Genomic DNA, 19,215 nt, shown 5'->3' on the forward strand with positions numbered 1-19,215 from the left:
GAAGGCGGAGGCTTAACCCACTGAGCCACCCAGGCGTCCCCATACCTGACAATTCTATACATTGTGCAACGCTCACCACTATGAGTGAACACACCATCTGTCACCGTACAAAGTTAGTACAATATTATTGACTATGTTCCCTACACTGCACTTTTCATCCTTGTGACTTCTTTATTTTATAACTGGAATTTTGTACCTCTTAATCCCTTTCACCTATTTCACCCATCTCCCACCCCCATCCCCTTGGGTAACCACAACTTTGTTCTTTGTATTTATGACTCTATTTCTGTGTTTGTTTGTTTACTGTTTTTCAGATTCCACGTATAAGTGAAATCATATAGTATTTGTCTTTTTCTGTGGGACGTATTTCACTTAGTGTGATACCCTCTGGGTCCAGATGCTTCTGTGCACTTTCCTTTTTTCACTTAACATATGTTCTGGAATCACTCCTCATCAGTTCATAGCATTGATCTTTCTAGAGCTGTGTAGGACTCTGCTGAGTGAATGAATGAATGAATGGGCCACAATCTCTTTGACTACACTGCCTATGTATAGGAACTGATATTGTTGCCAGTATTTTGCAGTTCTTAATCATGCTTCAGTGCCTATATATTTTCACAGTGTTGGAGATGTATCTTCGGGGCAAATTTCAGGAAGTGGGATTGTTGGGGCAAAAGAGAAACAAGTATGTATTTCCCTCCATTTGGGTTGAAAAAAGGACATTTAAAAAAGCACAGAGAATGGACCCCTGGGTGGCTCAGTGGGTTAAGCATTTGCCTTTGGCTCAGGTCACCATCCCTGGATCCTGGGATCGAGCCCCACATCGGGCTCCCTGCTCAATGGGGAGCGTGCTTCTCCATTTGCCTACCTCTCTCACTCTCTGAAAAATAAAAATACTAGTCTTTTAAAAAGCACAGAGAAGAGGGGCGCCTGGGTGGCTCAGCCAGTTAAGTGTCCGACTCTTGGTATCATCTCAGGACATGATCTCACGGTCGTGGGATTGGGGCTCCAAATTGGGCTCTGGCTCCGTGTGGAGTCAGCTTCAGATTCTCATTTCCTTCCCCTCTACCCCTCCCTCTGCTAGCTCATTCTCTCTCTCTCAAATAAATAAATAAAATCTTTAAAAAAAACACACAGAGAAAAGCTACTATTCACAAGAGAAACCAAACAGACTTTCTTGCTGCCATTCAATAGTCTATGTTGGTTTTAAGATTCAGGGATTTAACTTCACAAAAAAAGTGGCTTTTCCAGGATGATTTAATTTCACCAGCATTGTTGAAGCCTCTGTGGGTTGCTATGCCCTTCCCCACACAGTGTGATGCTGTCATAGAAACCACCCATTTCACAGAGGCAACCACTGAGGTCACATGTGGTAAGCCACGTGAGGGGCCATCAGTGAACAGGTATCTTCGATTCAAAGTCTGTCTGGGCTATAGGTGATTTTAAAGATTAAGCATTTGTTTCTTTGGGAGATCCCAGAAAAATCTGATCAAAGCTCTCACCTTACAAACACACCCAGGAAGAGGGGAAAAAACCCACGTGCAGGAGCTGAACTCACACTCACAGCCAGCCTCGGGTGTCCTCCTGTTGAACACGAACAATTTCCCAGAACGTTGGCCTCAGAGAAGGCCGCTCCGCAACCGCAACCAGTCAAGACAAAAAACGAGACCGCTCCATAATCACATCTGAACACAGACAGAACATGAGCACTGTCCAAGCCACAGAAGTGACCAGATAGTTCCCCTCACCTGGCTAATAGGCTGCTTCTGTATCAATTTGTTTTTTATTTTTTTTTAATTTTTTTTAAAGATTTTATTTATTTATTTGACAGAGAGAGATCACAAGTAGATGGAGAGGCAGGCAGAGAGAGAGAGATAGAGGGAAGCAGGCTCCCTGCTGAGCAGAGAGCCCGATGCGGGACTCGATCCCAGGACCCTGAGACCATGACCTGAGCCGAAGGCAGCGGCTTAACCCACTGAGCCACCCAGACGCCCCAGTAAATAAAATCTTAAAAAAAAAGATTATCGAACATAGAATGCCCTTCTTCCAATCCAGAGCAAAGCACTGCTTCCTCAATCCTGCCACCAAATCACCTAACACCAGCCCAAATCCTAGAAGAATCCTCTCTAACACCTAAGACTGAGACATCCCCTCATTGCCCACAGTGTGCTCTGTCTCTTGTTGCAACAAGGAAGCAACCCAACTTGTTGAACCACAGATGTATTCCTGGGGGGGTCTTTGGTTGGTGGGCTTTTGTGGCAGTTACAGAGTTTGCTGCAAGATCAAGATCTCTTGGGAAACTCTAGTGCACAGATTCCTAATTAAGTGGCCTTGAGCCTAGAGCATCAGTAATGCCATTTAACAGATGGAAAAATTGAGGTCTAGACAGACAGTGACTTCCTCAAAGCCCCACCCTGGGCTGGTAGCTGGGTGGAAACTGACAACCATGATGGCTGACCCCAAGGTAAGGTCTGTCCAGCAGACACAGGGCCTATCTCTGAGCCCATTCTGGCCTAGCTAAGCTCCAACATGTGGGCCTCAGAACTCTCGGCAGGACACACACGTGCTCATCTCTGAAGCATGGCTTCTTTTCCTCTTTGCCTTATTTTCTTTCTGCAGAGCAGTAAGATTCCAGGTTGAGGCGAGGGATAAGGGAACCCCCACACCTGAGTTGCCCTCAAGAGGTCCAGGCAGTGAGGCCTCAGCCTAAAGAGGCTCCATCTTCTGTGTCCCAGTGTTGGGTCCCTCAAAGAACCTGTCATCAGGGCGCCTGGGTGGCTCAGTGGGTTAAGCCACTGCCTTCAGCTCAGGTCATGATCTCAGGGTCCTGGGATCGAGTCCCGCATCGGGCTCTCTGCTCAGCAGGGAGCCTGCTTCCTTCTCTCTCTCTGCCTGACTCTCTGCCTACTTGTAATCTCTCTCTGTCAAATAATAAATAAATAAATAAAAATCTAAAAAAAAAAAGAACCTGTCATCAGGAGCGCACCTAATTCCCGTCTCTGTTTCCCTTTGCACACACCTTCCCACCTTTGCCCATGCCATGCCCCTGCTCGGGGTGCCCTCCGCTTCTTATCCTTGAGCTCAGGCAATTTCCGTTCAAGATCCAGCTTGGTGGGGTGCCTGGGTGGCTCAGTCCGTTAAGCATCTGCCTTTGGCTCAGGTCATAATCCCAGGGTCCTGGGATCGAGTCCCACATCGGGCTCCCTGTCCAGTGGGAAGCTTGCTTCTCCCTCTTCCTCTGCCACTCCCCCTGCTCCTATGCTCTGTCTCTCTCTTGCTCTCTTAAATAAATAAAATCTTAAAAAACAAAAAAAGATCCAGCTCAGTATTACCTCTGAGGTGGGAGCTGTTGGCTTTCCCCGCTCCTGCCTCTGTGACTCCCACCCCCTGACAGACCCTCTCTTCAAAAGCCTCATCATGCAGAAGTGCCTGTTAATTCTCCCACTAGACAGGACCCACCCCTCTGTCTGGTCTGGGACCCTAGCACCTGGGCTGGGCCAGGCTGGGCTTCCAGGCCACGTCCAGCAAGTGCTGACTCCAGAGCTTCATCCAAGTAGGTTAAGTGAGGGAGGGGTGGTTGCTGCTGGAAGTCTGTGAGTACTCGGGATGGGGCCCCCAAATCCATCTCTGGATTGGGGGAGTCACTGACGCTCCTCCCCACCCTACAGCCTATTGCCCTCACCTTCTTGCACCCCACCACCTGCAAGCTTCCTTCCAGAGCCAGCTAAGGTCTCTCTGCAGCGCATGTCCCCTGTCCCAGGTCTCTCTGGCACCCCAAGATCGGACCGCACCAACCTCACATCAAGCTATTAAAGCTGTGGGCCTTTCCTGGCTGGGCCTGACCCCTGGAAGTCTATCTGCTGCACGGGGTTTTGTTCAGCCCTGGGGCCATGTTCCCTGACAAGGGTGTCATCCTGGGGGCACATCCTCCCCTGTCCTCACAGGCGTTCCCTGAGGAAGACAGCACCATCCAGCAGAAGCTGTGATGCCTGGGGCTCCTGAGAGGCCTAGGATGGGTCTTTTAGATAAAACTTCAGCTATCCTGGGGGGAAAACCAGGAGCTGCTTCCCTCAAGGAAATTCTTCGAGCCCCAGCCGGGGGAGGCCTCTACCTTCTGGTTAGGGACGCTCAGCAGCACGGCTACCTTGGCCACTGCTTTCCGCGTCCCCATGCCTCTTGTGAGTCCCCCAGCTCTGTGGAGCGTGGGGTCCACTGGGAGGCTCATGCCTAATGCCCCAGACCGTCCTGGGGCCCTGGAGCATGAACCCAGAGCATGTGGCATGGACCAGAGTTCTTTTTTTTTTTTTTTAAGATTGTATTTATTTACTTGTCAATGAAAGAGAGAGGGCGTGCACGAGCAGGGGGAGCAGCAGGCAGAGGGAGAAGCGTGTCCTCGCTGAGCAAGGAGTCCAGTGCGGAGTTAGATCCCCGCACCCTGGGCTCATGACTGAAGCTGAAGGCAGACATTTAAACCACCGAGCCACCCAGGTTTCCCAGGATCAGAGTTCTTAATTGCATCTGCAGACCACACAGCCATCTGTGTATCTATCTGTCCCTCTGTCAGGCCATTCCAGGGATCGTTCCCTTAACGGCCTACTTCCTGAGGTTTTGAGTCTTTTGTTTCTTTGAATTGTGGGTTGGCAGGCATGTCTCATCGAGACCTGGAGCAAGAGCGGGCCAGCCACTCCCAGGATTCTGGCCACATTCTCTGCAGGCTGGCTCTTTGGCATGAATGTTGCCCCTGGCTTCCCTTGGGGGCCGGGAATTAAAGGTCCCTGCTCAGCTCTCCCATGTCAGCTTCTGTCTCTCAGCCCTCCATCTACCCTACGTTTCAAACACACTCAGTTCTCTTACACCTCCCAGAATCCACCCGTGTTCTTCCCACTTCTCGGATTGCCCTTCCTCCTCCTCCTCTCTCTCTCTGAACACCCACGGCTCCATCAACATTCAGCTAAAATGTCATTGTCACGATTTAAATGCTCCTCGGGGTTTCCACAGCATTGATCGGAGACTCCAGAAGTGAGATATGCCTAAGGATGTCTCTCCAGCTACACTGGGAAGCTTAAAAGGAGGGGGAGAGGACATGATTCATCTCCGTGTTCCCAATACATGGCCCAAGACGGAGCCACAGCTGTCACTGGTTATTATGCGGGTGGACAGACGTGTGGACGCTTGGGTAGGTGTATGGGTGGGTGGGTGGATGGGCAGACGAATGGAAAGAAGAATGGGTAGGTGGGTCACTGGTGGGTGGCTACATGCGCGCAAGGCTAGTTGAGTGGCTGGGCAACGGGTGAGGGGGTGGACGGATGGAAGAGCAGACCGGGACTGTTTCAATGTTCTAACCTGTCCTACCTGCTTCTTGGAACCTCCCGCTCTGGCCCTCCCATACAGAACTCATCTGTAATCATCGAGAACCCACTGTCTCCCTTTTGAGAAAGCTCCTTCCTCCATGTTAGAAATTGATGCCTGATGAAACACACCTATCTAACAGCTCCTTCGAAGGAAGGGAGCAGAAGAGCTCAGAACTCTGAACTGCCTGGGAGTACCATCTATCTTGGATGGAGACCTAAGATGGGAAGGAGGTTTCTCTTTTCTCCCGGGCCACCTTTATGCGGCTTTATCTCCTGCATCCTTGGAGACTCCCGCACAAGAGATCTCTCCTGTTTTTTGGCTACTACACTGCCCTAAAGTCTACCGTAAGACCGAATCCTTTCCTGTGCTTTGGACAGGCTCTGCCACAAAGCACTGTGGAAGATGTTGACATTTGGCTATAAACGACCTTTCATCTGTCACAGGACACAGACTTTCTGGTGAGATGAGGTGGATTTCCTGCATAGACCCGAGGATCTAAAAAGCTGGGCAGAGAGGGACCAAGGCCTCCAGGGATCCCATTTAAGGTTTGGGTGGTGGCCTGTGGCCACAGGCAGGCATTCTTTTTTTCTTTTTTAAGATTTTATTTTTATTTATTTATTTGACAGAGAGAGTAAGAGAACACAAGCAGGGGGAGCAGAGGGGGGTGAGAAGCAAACTCCCCGCTGAGCAGGGAGCCCAATGCTGGACTCGATCCCAGGACCCTGGGATCATGACCCGAGCCGAAGGCAGATGCCTAACCATCTGAGCCACCCAGGCGCGGGGCAGGCATTCTTTTGGTCAAACTCAGCACGACTTCACTCTTCCACTAAATAGCCCCCACATCATGTCTTTCGACAATACCCCTCACCCCACCCCCAGCCATGTGGTTCTTAATGGGGTTAATTCCCCCTGGCCCCGCCCTGCCCAAAGCTCCGGGAGTAGACCCGTGACTAGCCTGGTCAGAGCAATCTGTCCTCCCCTCCCGACTGCAGAGTCAGGGAGGGGCGTATGACCCCTGCCGGACCATGACTAAAGCTGGGACTGCAGGGAATGAAGTCTCTCCGTCCTGCTCAGGTGGAGGCCCGGTGACCACCACAAGAGGGGAGCCCACTGAGGATGAAGCTAGCAAACACAGAACCCACCCACTCCCCCGGGAGGGAGAGCCAGCGTGCATGCCCTGTGCCCCACCCCCTCCTCCAGGTCTCTTCACTTGAGTAAGTCTCTTTGCCTTCGGCTGATTTGGCTTGTGTCTCTGACACAACCCAGATCCCTGAAGAATACCTCCACCTTGGACCCCCTCAGGCCACTGAGTCTGTCCCCTGGCCTCTGTTTAAGTTCCCCTGGCAGGCCTCGGGAGTGGCCTGAACCAAATTTTCCTCCTCACTAGCCAAGAAACTTGGCTACCCGGGCTCGGGCTCGCAGCCAACTCTCCCAGTCAACCTGCTGGGCGACTTCCTGTGGCGTGCGTGGGAGGGCCTCTCCCTTTCTTGTCTGCTCTGCTTTGTCAACTGAAAAGCAAGTCCCAGCCTGGGAGAGCCTCGGCTTCTTGCTATTATGCTCTTGGAGACCTTCCGTTTCTCTCTTAGCAGAGGGTGCCTAGGTCCTCAGCGAGGCCCAGCTCCAACGTGCCCATTGCACAGATGGAGAAACCAAGGTGACTTGCCCCAGGGCGCCCCACCATTACCTGGCAGGTATTCCCCTTTCCTTGCTCTCTTCCCCTCTGTGTCCTCCAGTCAGGGGATCTCCTGGGCAGCGACATGGAGGGGGGCAGTGAGAGCCAGCCAGGCGTGTCCTTGCTGGCCAGGGCTCTGACTCACTGATCCACCCACCCAGGGAGCCCTTACTGGGGATCTGAGCCAAGGATGGGGGAGCGAGGTCCTGCTAGGCCAGAATCTGGAAGGCCGTCTCAAAGCATCTTTTAGAAAATGTCTGCCCCTGGAAGTTGTGCCAAGCCAACGACAGACCAAATGCCTGACCGTGGAGACTTACCCAGCACTGACTCTGCATCAGACAATTCTGAAGCTCACTTAATCTCCACACCGCTAGAAGGCAGGAACCATAATTACCTGCATTTTATCGATAAGGAAGCTGAAGCCCCTTAGTCTAAACAACCCACCCAAGAATAAAGCATTCTCCCCCTGGGGGTTATCACCAGCACAACAGCCCAGGATGACAAGGGTCGGGGGAGCATTTCAGCACCTGTGTCCTCAATAAACCCACCCAAACGGCCTGAGGTTGGGGAGCTGGCTTGGTCTTAGATCTGCATCAGGGTCCAACACAGAGGGTGGGAAGCAATGGGGTGGGGGCAGGGAGAGGTCCTCACCCCAGAGGGTCATTCCACGTCCCCACAGCAAAGGATGTGTCACAGTCCCATTCCACACCCTAGGGGAAGCACGCCCCACCCCCACCCCCACTCAGGGAGTGGGGCAGAGCTCAGAATGGCTTGGATCCAGCTCTGTCTCCCAGCCCCCACCCCCTCACCCCCTCAAGGGTCACTTCAGGCAAGTGCCTCCCCCGCCCCCACCGCCTCGGGTGACCTCATCTGTGCTAGGAGCTGGTAGATGCAATGAAAGGAGAGTTTCCCAAATGGTAATATCGTGACTCATGCAAATATAAAGTCAACCCATGTCAAAGATTTTAGGCAGGTCTTCCATGAAGGGGACAACTGGGGAGAAGTTACCCCCAGCTCAAAGGAGAGTCTGTGAAACAGACATATATAGGCTACTGGGGACACGGGAGTGAGTTTGCGGTCCCCATGCTTCCCCCTGGTGGGTTACGGTGGGGTGGGGTGGGGGAACCAGGGCTGGTGGCATAGGTGAAATTTGCCAAGAGATGCTTTTGGTATAGAACTTGTCGTTATACTGGGACTCATCTTTTCTTGAGGGCGGCTGTCAGTGGTGATTCGGTGATTTGGCAGGACAAAACCCATTTGCATGTTTACGAGCAGATACCATCGGCCGGCACATGTCAACGCCTGTCTTTATAGAGTTTCGCAATGGCCCAGTCAGAGACAAGGTTGCTGCCCCCCGTAGATCAGATAAACCACAAAGGTCTCCTCGCTGACACCAGCTTTCCGCTGAAAGGACGCCTGGGAATAATTCTGTCCATTGAAAAGCCTTTAGAGGTTTTTCCTGACAACCTAAGGGGCTGGACCAGACAAAGGCTGAGATGCTTTCCAGCTCAGAGGCATCCCAGGGTGAAGGCCTTTCCAGCCCCAGGGAGCGGCGTCCCCATTTGGGACACTGCCTTTAAAGCCCTGGACACGGAGGGGTGCCACTAGCTCACCTAGTGCCTTTGTGAACCTCAGACAAGGACGCTCCTAGCTCTGGATGGACCCAGGCCCAAGCCGGGACCCAGGGATGCAAAAGGAGCCCAGGCTGTGTTTCTGTCCCCACTTTCCTCCTTGGCCAAGTGTCTTTTTCCTGCATAACTGCTCGCCGTGCCCTGCTGCCATCTGACATTCCCCGGTCCGTTGTGGTGACCCCCTGGAGGGTCTAGAAGAAAGCCATGGGCTAGGGGTTGAGATGTGAGCAAAGGAAGGTCCTGACACCATGCCCAAGGGGCTTTTCATAGGGGAAGCTGGCAGGGCTGGGGGGCTGACACTGGAAAGGCGGAAAGGGAAAGTGTGGGGGTACGTAGGCCTCCCCTGATAGATTTGGGTGGGCTGGTGAGGAACCAGCACTAGTGTCTTAGGCAGGGACACCTTCCTAGCCCAGGGGTGCAGCAACTCCTGGCCTGGCCTCCTTGCTGCTTCCCCAGCCTTGACCTTGGGGGCAGAGCGTAAGGACTCAGAGAGGACAGAGGGGTAGGATGGTAGTCCAGTCCTGGGGAGTGCCTGCCTGCTCACTGTCCGTGGGCTACTCTTTCAGGCTAAATTCTTCCCTGGGCCTGGGCTGCAGACAGGCAAGCTATTTGGCACTGAAGAATACTGAGGTTCAGAAAGGGGAGGTAGCTTACCCTAGGCTCCAGGGACCGTGGAACCCTTACCTGCTTCCTAAGTGTGAGCTGCTTCTTGCAGGGACTGAAAGACAGCTCCCCCGACCCGCCAATCCTCCTCCATCCCTGGGCCCCTCCTAGGCCCAGGCACTTGGTTTCCAAGCCACCTGAGAGCCAGGAGCAGCTTCCCGACCAAACAAACAATGCCATTCCACCCAGGCTGTTGCCTGACTGTTTCCCATGATTTGACTTCTCTCTCCCTACTCCCAACCCTGAGCATCCAGGCCCCCCCACCCTTTGCCATGGGCCGCGCTTTTCCTGCACCTTCCTACCCTACCCTCTAGGAAGCCTTATCTGAGTCTCTTTTCCCTGCTCTGAGCAGCTTCCTGGTGCTTCTCTTTCCTACCTCGTGGCTTATAAGCATTGCCCATCTTTCCCAGAGTCTGGAGTCTGGCCACTTTGTCTCTGGGTTGCCACAGAGCCCAGCATAGCGCTCTACTTGGGAGCATGGGGCGGAATGAAGGAAGGGGGATTTTCCAAGCTCCAAGTTTTTTTGTATTTGTTTTTTAAAGATTTTATTTATTTGGCAGAGAGAGAGAGAGAGAGAGAGAGAGCGCGAGCGTGAGCGCCCAAGCAGGGGGAGACGCAGGCAGAGGAAGAGGGAGAAGCAGGCTCCCGACCACGTGGGCTCCATCCCAGGACCCTGGGCTCCTGACCTGAGCCAAAGGCAGATGCTTAACAGACTGAGCCACCCAGGCGCCCCCAAGTGACCAGGTTTAGGAAAAGCAAAATGATGCTGAAGTTCACTCCCCTGGCTCCACCAAAAACTGGATTCTCAGAGAAAGCACATTCCTTGGTTTCCCTTACAATCCCCGCCAGGTGTAGGCAGAAGTGAAGCTGCAGACCCACCCTCCCCACATGGTCACGTGTGGATGCACAGACGGCATACATGGGCCCACAGATAGCACGCTCCAAGCCATAGGCACATCTGAACACGTGAGCGTACCCATACATGGGCCCCTAGGGATCCACATACACACATGCCCCCAGCCAAACCTATGGCTACACCTGGAACTTTGCACACACACACACACACACATACACACACACACACATTTACACAGGGTACATGTATAAATGTACCCTGTATAAATGTCCCCAGGCCCATGCCCAAGGACAAATACACACCCATGCACACACCTGTATATGGGCACCCAGGGGTACACATACATAGATGCCCAGGCCTGAGCCCATGGACACACCAGCGCTCGTGCACGTACCTATTCACAGGTGCCCAGAGGCACACGTGCACAGACATCACGGTCCAGGCTCCTAGATACTTATGGTATCCTTGCACATACACGTGCACTGATGAACACCAAAGGATACATGAGCCAAAGGATACCCGGGCCAACAAAAATACATGGAGTGGCACCACGCACATACCGATGCACAGGCTTCCAGGGGTCCGTGTGTATCCACCTCCACTCCCATCCCGGTGTGCACATCTGTTCACTCACACTTGCACATGCTTGGGCACCCGGGGTGTATATGTGCACAGAGCCTCGACACATAAGCCTGGGCCAGTGGGCTCTCCCGCACCTGTGTGCTCACACACAGACGTGCACACGCACCCTGGGCTGCACGTGTACACCCAGACACAAACACTCAGACTTGTGACTGTGGCCATGGGGGTCTGAGCTGGAATCTCACACATGAGCACACCTTCATGAGTCTGCACGATTACTTTTCTCAAACACCCTCGCCGGGGGCCAGGCCCCTTTGCACCTGCTGGGCTCCCCTGCACCCGAGCATCTTCAGGAGAATGCACACTTGGACTTGCATAGCACACGTACACCTCCGCATCCAACCTAGCAAAGCTGGACCATGCACACATACTACATATGCATGCATGTAGGAACACATCGTAAATATGCACACGCAGGCAAAAGCACAGCACATAACTTTGCACACACTGAGATGCACACTCATGCACAGCCATGGCCACGCAGTCATGCACACACCCAATTACCCATTGAGCCTCTCATCCACCACCCCTGCCTGGCTGGTAATTGCTCCCAGATCCTGCATCTGGCAGAAGTTTCACACGAGATGTGGGCTGTGACCCATGAGTCACTCCAGCTTTCCCCAGGCCCTGTCATCATCTAGAGAGACACAGACATCCGTTCCTTCCCCGGGACTGCCACTAGGCCTGGGATTACACCATTACAGCTCCTCCCCTGAAGCAAAGCATCGACAGCCTGAAAACGGCATATGTGTTCCGTGGGGGAACAGTCTGGCATGAACCAGGCGTGGGTGGGGCTTTCAAGGCAGACTTGGGGCAGTTCTGAAATCTCCCAAACAATTCTTACTCATATTGTGGTGTGGACACAGCTCCCGGAAGCTGACTGCTGGGAGTGTGGTGGACTGCACCATGGGGTGGGGGGTGGGGTTCCCCGGGGCTGCGTGGCCCCTCTCTCAGCTGCAGTGCACCTTCACCTGGACAAGGAGGATGCGCCAAATTTTTCTTCTTTCGCTGACCCCCTGCTGCCTTCACCTGTGGTCAAGATGAGCCTCCTGAAGTCGGATCTGAAACTGACAAGCAATGCGTTGGTTTCCTTGGGCTGCCATCACAACAGACATTTATAACCTCACAGTCTGGAGACTGAAAGTCCAAGATCAAGGTGCCATAGGGGTTGGTGTCTGATAAAGTTCTCTTCGTGGCTCACAGATGGGCACCTTCTTGCTGTGGGCCACCTTGGCCTTTTCCCTGTCCACGCGTGGGCAGAAAGAATGTACTGGTATCTCTCCCACTTCCTTCATAGGGACACCTGTCCTATAAGATGAGGGCCTACCCTGATGACCTCATTTAATCTTTATTACCACTTTAAAGAGCTTATCTCTTTTATTTGGGTCCCAACATATGATTTTTTTTGATAGAGGGGACACAATTCAGGTCCCAATACTCAACAAAACACTACCTAGTCTGACCACGGCCCCTCCTTTTCTTCAAGTGCATTCCTGACACAAGTCTGTGCAGAAACCACATGGAGAGGAGGCATAACAAGAGGAATGATCACTGCCCTCCTTTTTTGAAAAAGTTTTTATTTTATTTTATTTTTTTAAGATTTATTGATTTACTTGAGAGAGAGAGACAGGGAGAGCAAGCAGAGGGAGATGGAGATAGTCGGGAGTCCAACACATGGCTCAATCCCAGGATCTTAGATTATGACTGGAACCAAAATCTAGAGTCAGACACTTAACGAACTGAGCCACCCAGGCACCCAAATAAAATCTTTTCTTTTCTTTTCTTTTTTTTTTTATAAAGAAAGCAAGCTACTTGAGTTATTTTCAGTTTGGAGTGATTACAGCTAAAGCTCCTATAAATATTGTGTATGGTCTTTTGTGTGGTCATACATTTTCATTTCTCTTGGATAAATGACATCTAGGAGTGGGATTGCTGGATCATGTGGCAAATGTATGTTTCGCTTTTTGAGAAACTGCCAAGCTGTTTTGCGAAGCGACTCTACCATTGAACATTCGCAGCAGCATTGTTAGAAGACTTCCGTCCTTCCCTAACACTTAGTATGGTCAATCTTTTTCAGTTTAGTCAAAAAAGTGTACGACGGTATCTCACTATGGTTTTATTTTTTAACTTTTTATTTTTTAAAAGATTTTATTTATTTGAGAGAGAGAGAGAGAGAGAGAGAGAGAGAGAAGAGAGAGAACATAAGCAGGGGGGAGAGGAAGAAGCTCTCCACTGAGCAGGGAGCTCAATGTGGGGCTTGATCCCAGGACCCTGGGTTCATGACCTGAGCCGAAGGCAGATGCTTAACAGACTGAGCCACCCAGGTGCCCCTCGTTGTGGTTTTATTTCACATTTCCCTAATGGCTATGATGTGGGTCATCTTTTCACATGTTAATGCCATCTGTATTTCCTCTCTGGTTTCAGGGTCTGGTCAAATCTTTGGACATTTGAAAAATTGGGTTGTTGGTTTTTTTTATTGAATGGTGGGAATTCCTTTTTTTATTATATATATTTTGGATTTTTTAAAAGATTTTATTTATTTATTTGACAAAGATCAGAAGCAGGCAGAGAGGCAGGCAGAGAGAGAGAGAGAGGGAAGCAGGCTCCCTGCTGAGCAGAGAGCCTGATGTGGGACTCGATCCCAGGACCCTGAGATCATGACCTGAGCCAAAGGCAGCGGCTTAACCCACTGAGCCACCCAGGTGCCTTATTATATATATTTTAAATTGAAGTAGAGTGGACACACAGTGAGACGTTAATTTCAGGTGGACAGCATAGTGATAGTGTTATCCCATGTTCACCACCAGTGAGCTATTGTCCATCACCATATGCTGCTATTAAAACACCACTGTCTATACTCCCGATGCTGTGTCTCTCATCCCTGTAACTTATTCATTCTATAACTGGAAGCCTGTACCTCCCATTCCCCGTCACCCATTTTGCCCATCCTCCCACCGCTACCCTTGGGGCAACCAACCAGTTTTGTTTTCTGCTTCTGCTTTCTGTTTGTTTATGCATTTAAGTTTCCATATGTAAGTGAAATCATGTGGTATTTGTCTTTCTCTGACTTATTTCACTTAGCACAATACTGTCGAGGTCCAGCCATATTGTTACAGATAGCAAGCTCTCATTCTTCTCTTGGCTGCCCAATAGTCCCTATATACTACATCTTCTTTATCCATTCATCTATGGAGGGACATGTGGGTTGCTTCCCTGTCTTGGCTATTGTAAATAATGCTGGGGTAAACATAGGGAGTGCATATATCTTTTCAAAGTTGGGTTTTTGTTTTCTTTGGGGAATCACTGGAGTATATGGTATTTCTAGTTTTAATTTTTTTAAAGATTTAATTTATTTATTTGACAGAGAGAAAGAGACAGCAAGAGAGGGAATACAAGCAGGGGGGTGGGAGAGAGAGAAGCAGGCTTCCCGCTGAGAAGTGAGCCCAACGCAGGGCTGGATCCCAGGATGCTGGGATCATGACCTGAGCCAAAGGCTGATGCTTAATGACTGAGCCACCCAGGTGCCCTCTAGCTTTAATTTCTTTTTTTAAATTTTATTTATTTATTTGAGAGAGAGAGAGAGAGAGAGAGCGCATGAGAGGGGAGAAAGTCAGAAAGAGAAGCAGACTCCCCATGGAGCTGGGAGCTGGATGCGGGACTTGATCCTAAGACTCTGGGATCATGACCTGAGCTGAAGGCAGACACTTAACCAACTGAGCCACCCAGGCGCCCTCTGGCTTTAATTTTTTTTTTAAAGATTTTATTTATTTATTTGACAGACAGAGATCACAAGCAGGCAGACAGGCAGGCAGAAAGAGGGAGAGGAGGAAGCAGGCTCTCTGCAGAGCAGAGAGCCCGATGCGGGACTCGATCCCAGGACCCTGAGATCATGACCTGAGCCGAAGGCAGCAGCTTAACCCACTGAGCCACCCAGGAGCCCTGGCTTTAATTTTTTGAGGAAACTCCATACTGTTTTCCACAGTGGTTGCACTGATTTACAGAATTGTGGGAATTCTTTATATATTCTGAATACTGATCCTTTGTCAAATAATGCATTTTTAAAAAGATTTTATTTATTTATTTGACAGAGATCACAAGCAGGCATAGAGGCAAGCAGAGAGAGAGAGGAAGGGAAGCAGGTTCCCCGCTGAGCAGAGAGCCCAACTCGGGGTTCTAACCTAGGACCCTGGGATCATGACCCAAACTGTAGGCAGAGGCTTCAACCTACTGAGCCACCCAGGTGCCCCAAAATAATGCATTTTGAAATTCTTCCCATCTGTAGTTTATCCTTTCACCTTTTTTTGAAGATTTTATTTATTTGAGAAGAGTGCATGCACGATCAGAGAGAGCGGCAGAGGGAGAGGGAGAGAAGAGGGAGAAGCAGGCTCCCTGCTCAATGTGGGGCTTGATCCCAGGACTCTGGGATCATGACCTGAGCTGAAGGCAGACACCCAACCAACTGAGCCATTCAGGCGCCCCTCCTTTCACTTTTTAAAAAAAGATTTATTTATTTATTTATGAGAGAGAGAGAGAGAGAGAACTATCAGGGGGAGGTGCAGAGGGAGAGAAGCAGACTCTCTGCTGAGTGTGGACCCTCAACACAGGGCTCCTCTCACAACCCTGAGATCATGACCTGAGCTGAAATCAAGAGTCAGACATGAGGTGCATGGGTGGCTCAAGTCTGTTAAGTGTATGCCTTTGGCTTGGGTCCTGATCTCAGGGTCCTGGGATTGAGCCCCACATTGGGCTCCTTACTTAGCAGCAGCCCTGCTTCACCCTCTCCTTCTGCCTTCTGCTCCCCCTGCTTGTGCTCTCTCTCACTCTTTATTTATTCTCTCACTCTTTATTTATTAAATAAATAAAATCTTAAAAAAAAAAAAACCACAAGAGTCAGACACTTAACTGACTGAGCCACCCAGGGACCCCTATCCTTTCACTTTTGCATTATACTTTTATATCTATTATTTTACGTCATTTATTCTTTCATTAAATATTTACTAAGAACCTCCTATGTGCCAGGAACTGCTCTGGGTACTAAAAACACAGGAGGAGGGCACCTGGGTGGCTCAGCGGGTTAAGCCGCTGCCTTCGGCTCAGGTCATGATCTCAGGGTCCTGGGATCGAGCCCCGCGTCGGGCTCTCTGCTCAGCAGGGAACCTGCTTCCTCCTCTCTCTCTCTGCCTCTCTGCCTACTTGTGATCTCTCTCTGTCAAATAAATAAATAAAATCTTAAAAAAAAATAAAAACACAGGAGGAAACACAATGGACACAGACACCTGCTTCCAGGGACCTCTCACATTCGGTATTGTTCAATAGACAGTGGAAAACACTTAATTATCGTGTCGGATATTCCATGTGTCCTGCAGTCCATTCGCCCTCCTTCCCTGACCGGCTCTGTGTCCAGAAGGTTGATTGTGTGAAGGTCATCAGCTGGCCTATAGGAAGCCCTTTGAGGCCCCTGAGCAGTGTGAGGACAGAGAACGCCAGGCATTTAGTGGCCAGGGCTGGGCTCCAGCTTCCCCTGGGTTTCAGGAACCCTGTTTCCTTTCCTGCCCTTTCAAGCCTAGGAATGGGGACAGCACCCCCCCCACACACCGATGCTAGTCCTGGGGTAGCTCAGAAGTGTTCTCGGTTTACTGAACCCTCCTTGTGTCTCTGTGGTCCCTTCATTAAGGTCTCTTCAAAATTCCACCTGTGTGTGCCCTGTGTACCTTGCCTGCCTGGCGGCCCCGCTCAGGGCTGACTCAACAAAGAAACGTATTATTAGGAAGTGCGTCCTGAGGTGGAATAAGGCTTGGTGTATTTGAGGAACATCAAGGTAGATGGTGTGGTAGCTGGTGTGGTTAGAGAGAATGGGTGAATAGAGACCCTGGAAAGAGAGGCAGGCCAGGGATTATCATACTCATTGGCCAAAGGGGGAAACCCGGGACCCACAGAAAGGCAGAGCTGGCCTAAGGTCCCACACTGAGGGCCTCTTCACTCAATCCCCATGGTTTCCTAACCCCACCATGTACCCCAGAGAAAGAGCACAGTCTTTGGGGGGAAACTGTCAAGTGATTATGGTGTTGACCTCTGGGGGCCACTGCCCCCCACAGATCAGCCTCATCTCTAATCAGATTCAAGGGCCTCAGTCTGTTCTCACAGCAACAGCCAGAGGATTCTGTCACAATCCAAGTCAGCCCTCAGCCTTTCTCTGCTCTGATCTCTGCTGTGGTTACATCTCTCAGAGAAAAAGCCAAAGTCCTTCTTGTGGCCTGCAAAGCCCTACTGGACCAGGCCCTTGTCACCTCTCCGACTTCACCTCCTGCCAAAGGCCCCCTCATTCATTCTGCCCCCACCACACTGGTCTCCTCACTGTCCCACCTTAGGGCCTTTGCTCTGGCTTTTCCCTTTGTCTGGATCACTCTTCTTCCAGCCATAATTCCTTCTGGGGTCACACTGATCTGTGTATGGATCCTCCCAGGGTCACACAGTCTGGGGTGTGGACCCTCCTGGAATCAAACAGTTGGGGATGTAGACATTCAAGAAGTCATTAGATTTGGGTGGAAGTAATCCCGAGGACTTACTGATTGGGGGTGGGCCTTCGAGGATCCCAGAGATGAGTTTTGGACACCTCTGGGGTTACATAGTAGGATGTGGAGTTTTTAGGGCTCACGCAGACTGGGGTGTGGACATGGCTGAGGTCACATGGAAGGAGGTGTGGCCAGTCTGAAGTATCGTGGACTGACATGTGTTCTCTTAGAGTTATATGGATGGTATGTGGACACTTTTGGTGTCACACAGGCTGGTGTATAGGCAACACTGGGGTCACATAGACTGGAGTTTGGACACTTCTTGGATCACCTCGTCTGGGATATGGACACTCCTGGGGCCCCACGGACTGTGACCTGGTACCTTCTGGTTTTGCACAGGCTCCACTTTGGACAGCCTCAGTCACAGATTCTGGGGTCTGGACATGCCTGGGGTCACAGACTAGGCCCAGACCATTGCTGAAGATGCACGGGGAAGTAGATGCTGGTCAAATGTCTGTGGCACGGATACTCCTGGATCATCACGGGCCCCCCATGGACACCCACATGGTCGACCAGCTTGTGGTGTGGACTCTGCTGGGATCACACCGACCAGAGCAGAGATGCCTCTCGAGACACAGAGATGTTGGGGGTGGGCGGCCCCGTGTTCACCCTCCTCTGGTCACACTGAATGGGAGCTCGTCTCCCCTGTGGCTGCAGATACTGGGGTATGGAGGTTTCTTTGGTCACACAGACTGAGCCGTTGTCACTTGCGGACTCACGCTGACTCTGGGGACGCTCCTGGGGTCCCGTGGGCTGGGCTGTGGAGGTTTCCTGTAGTCAGACACTGGGATGTGGATGCAGCCAGGACTCATCTGCGGCCTAGAGACAAGGAAGAGAATGTGTTGGTACTGGAGTGTAGACACTCCCTTGCTCACATTGTCGGGGGTGTAGACACTCCTGGAATCCTACAGACTGGAGTTTGGCTACCCCTAGGGTCACACGGACTGGGAAATGGACCCTCCCATGGCCACTCAGGCAATAGAGTGAATAAATGTGTGGCCACAGAGACTGAGGTGTGGAAACTCCCTGAGAGTTGCAGACCGGGCAGTGACTCCCCAGTGGTCAGAGCTCAGGGCATGGAGACTTCTTTGCTCATACAGCCAAGGGTGTAAAAACCCTGGGGATCACACAGCTAAGGGCATGCCACCCTGCGGACACAAAGACTGGGTGGTGGCTTCTCTTGTGGTCACACAGAAAGTTGATCATCCTGGGATTGCACAAACGAGCTATTGTGTGGAGACTTCTGGAGAAACAGGCTGGCTGTGGGCCCTCCTGGGGTTACACAGACTGGGGTGTGGACGCTTCCGGCATTTCAAGGTCTGAGGAATGATCACTCCTAGGGGACACTGAGTGGGGGAGGTGGAAAGCCAATGGTGACAGACTGGGGCGTGAACAGTTCTGCACTAACACAGATGAGGGGTATGTTCCCGAGGATAGACACGGGGGTCTGGAGATTCCTGGGGTCACACAGAGTGGGGGGACACTCCTGTGGTGACAAAGGCTGACATGTAGCCATTGGTGAGGCCGCAGGAGTGTGGGCACTGCCTCAGGCTAACATTCTCGGTGGTGGGCACTTCCTGTGGTCAAACAGGCTAGAGTTTTCACGACTCTGTGGTGACAAGCTTTGCGGTCTAGACACTTAGAGGCTCACAGAGACTGTTTCTGAACACTCCAGGTGTCACACAGACTGGAGTGCATATACTCCTGTGGTGACGTGAACTGTGTTGTAGACACCCCCTGGGGTGACCAGGCCTGAGGTGTGATAACCCCTGAGATCACACAGACGGGTGAAGGGACACCCATTGTTGTCATGCAGTCTAAGGAACT

This window comes from Neovison vison, chromosome X, assembly GCF_020171115.1.
Source record: "Neovison vison isolate M4711 chromosome X, ASM_NN_V1, whole genome shotgun sequence".
Taxonomy (NCBI): domain Eukaryota; kingdom Metazoa; phylum Chordata; class Mammalia; order Carnivora; family Mustelidae; genus Neogale; species Neogale vison.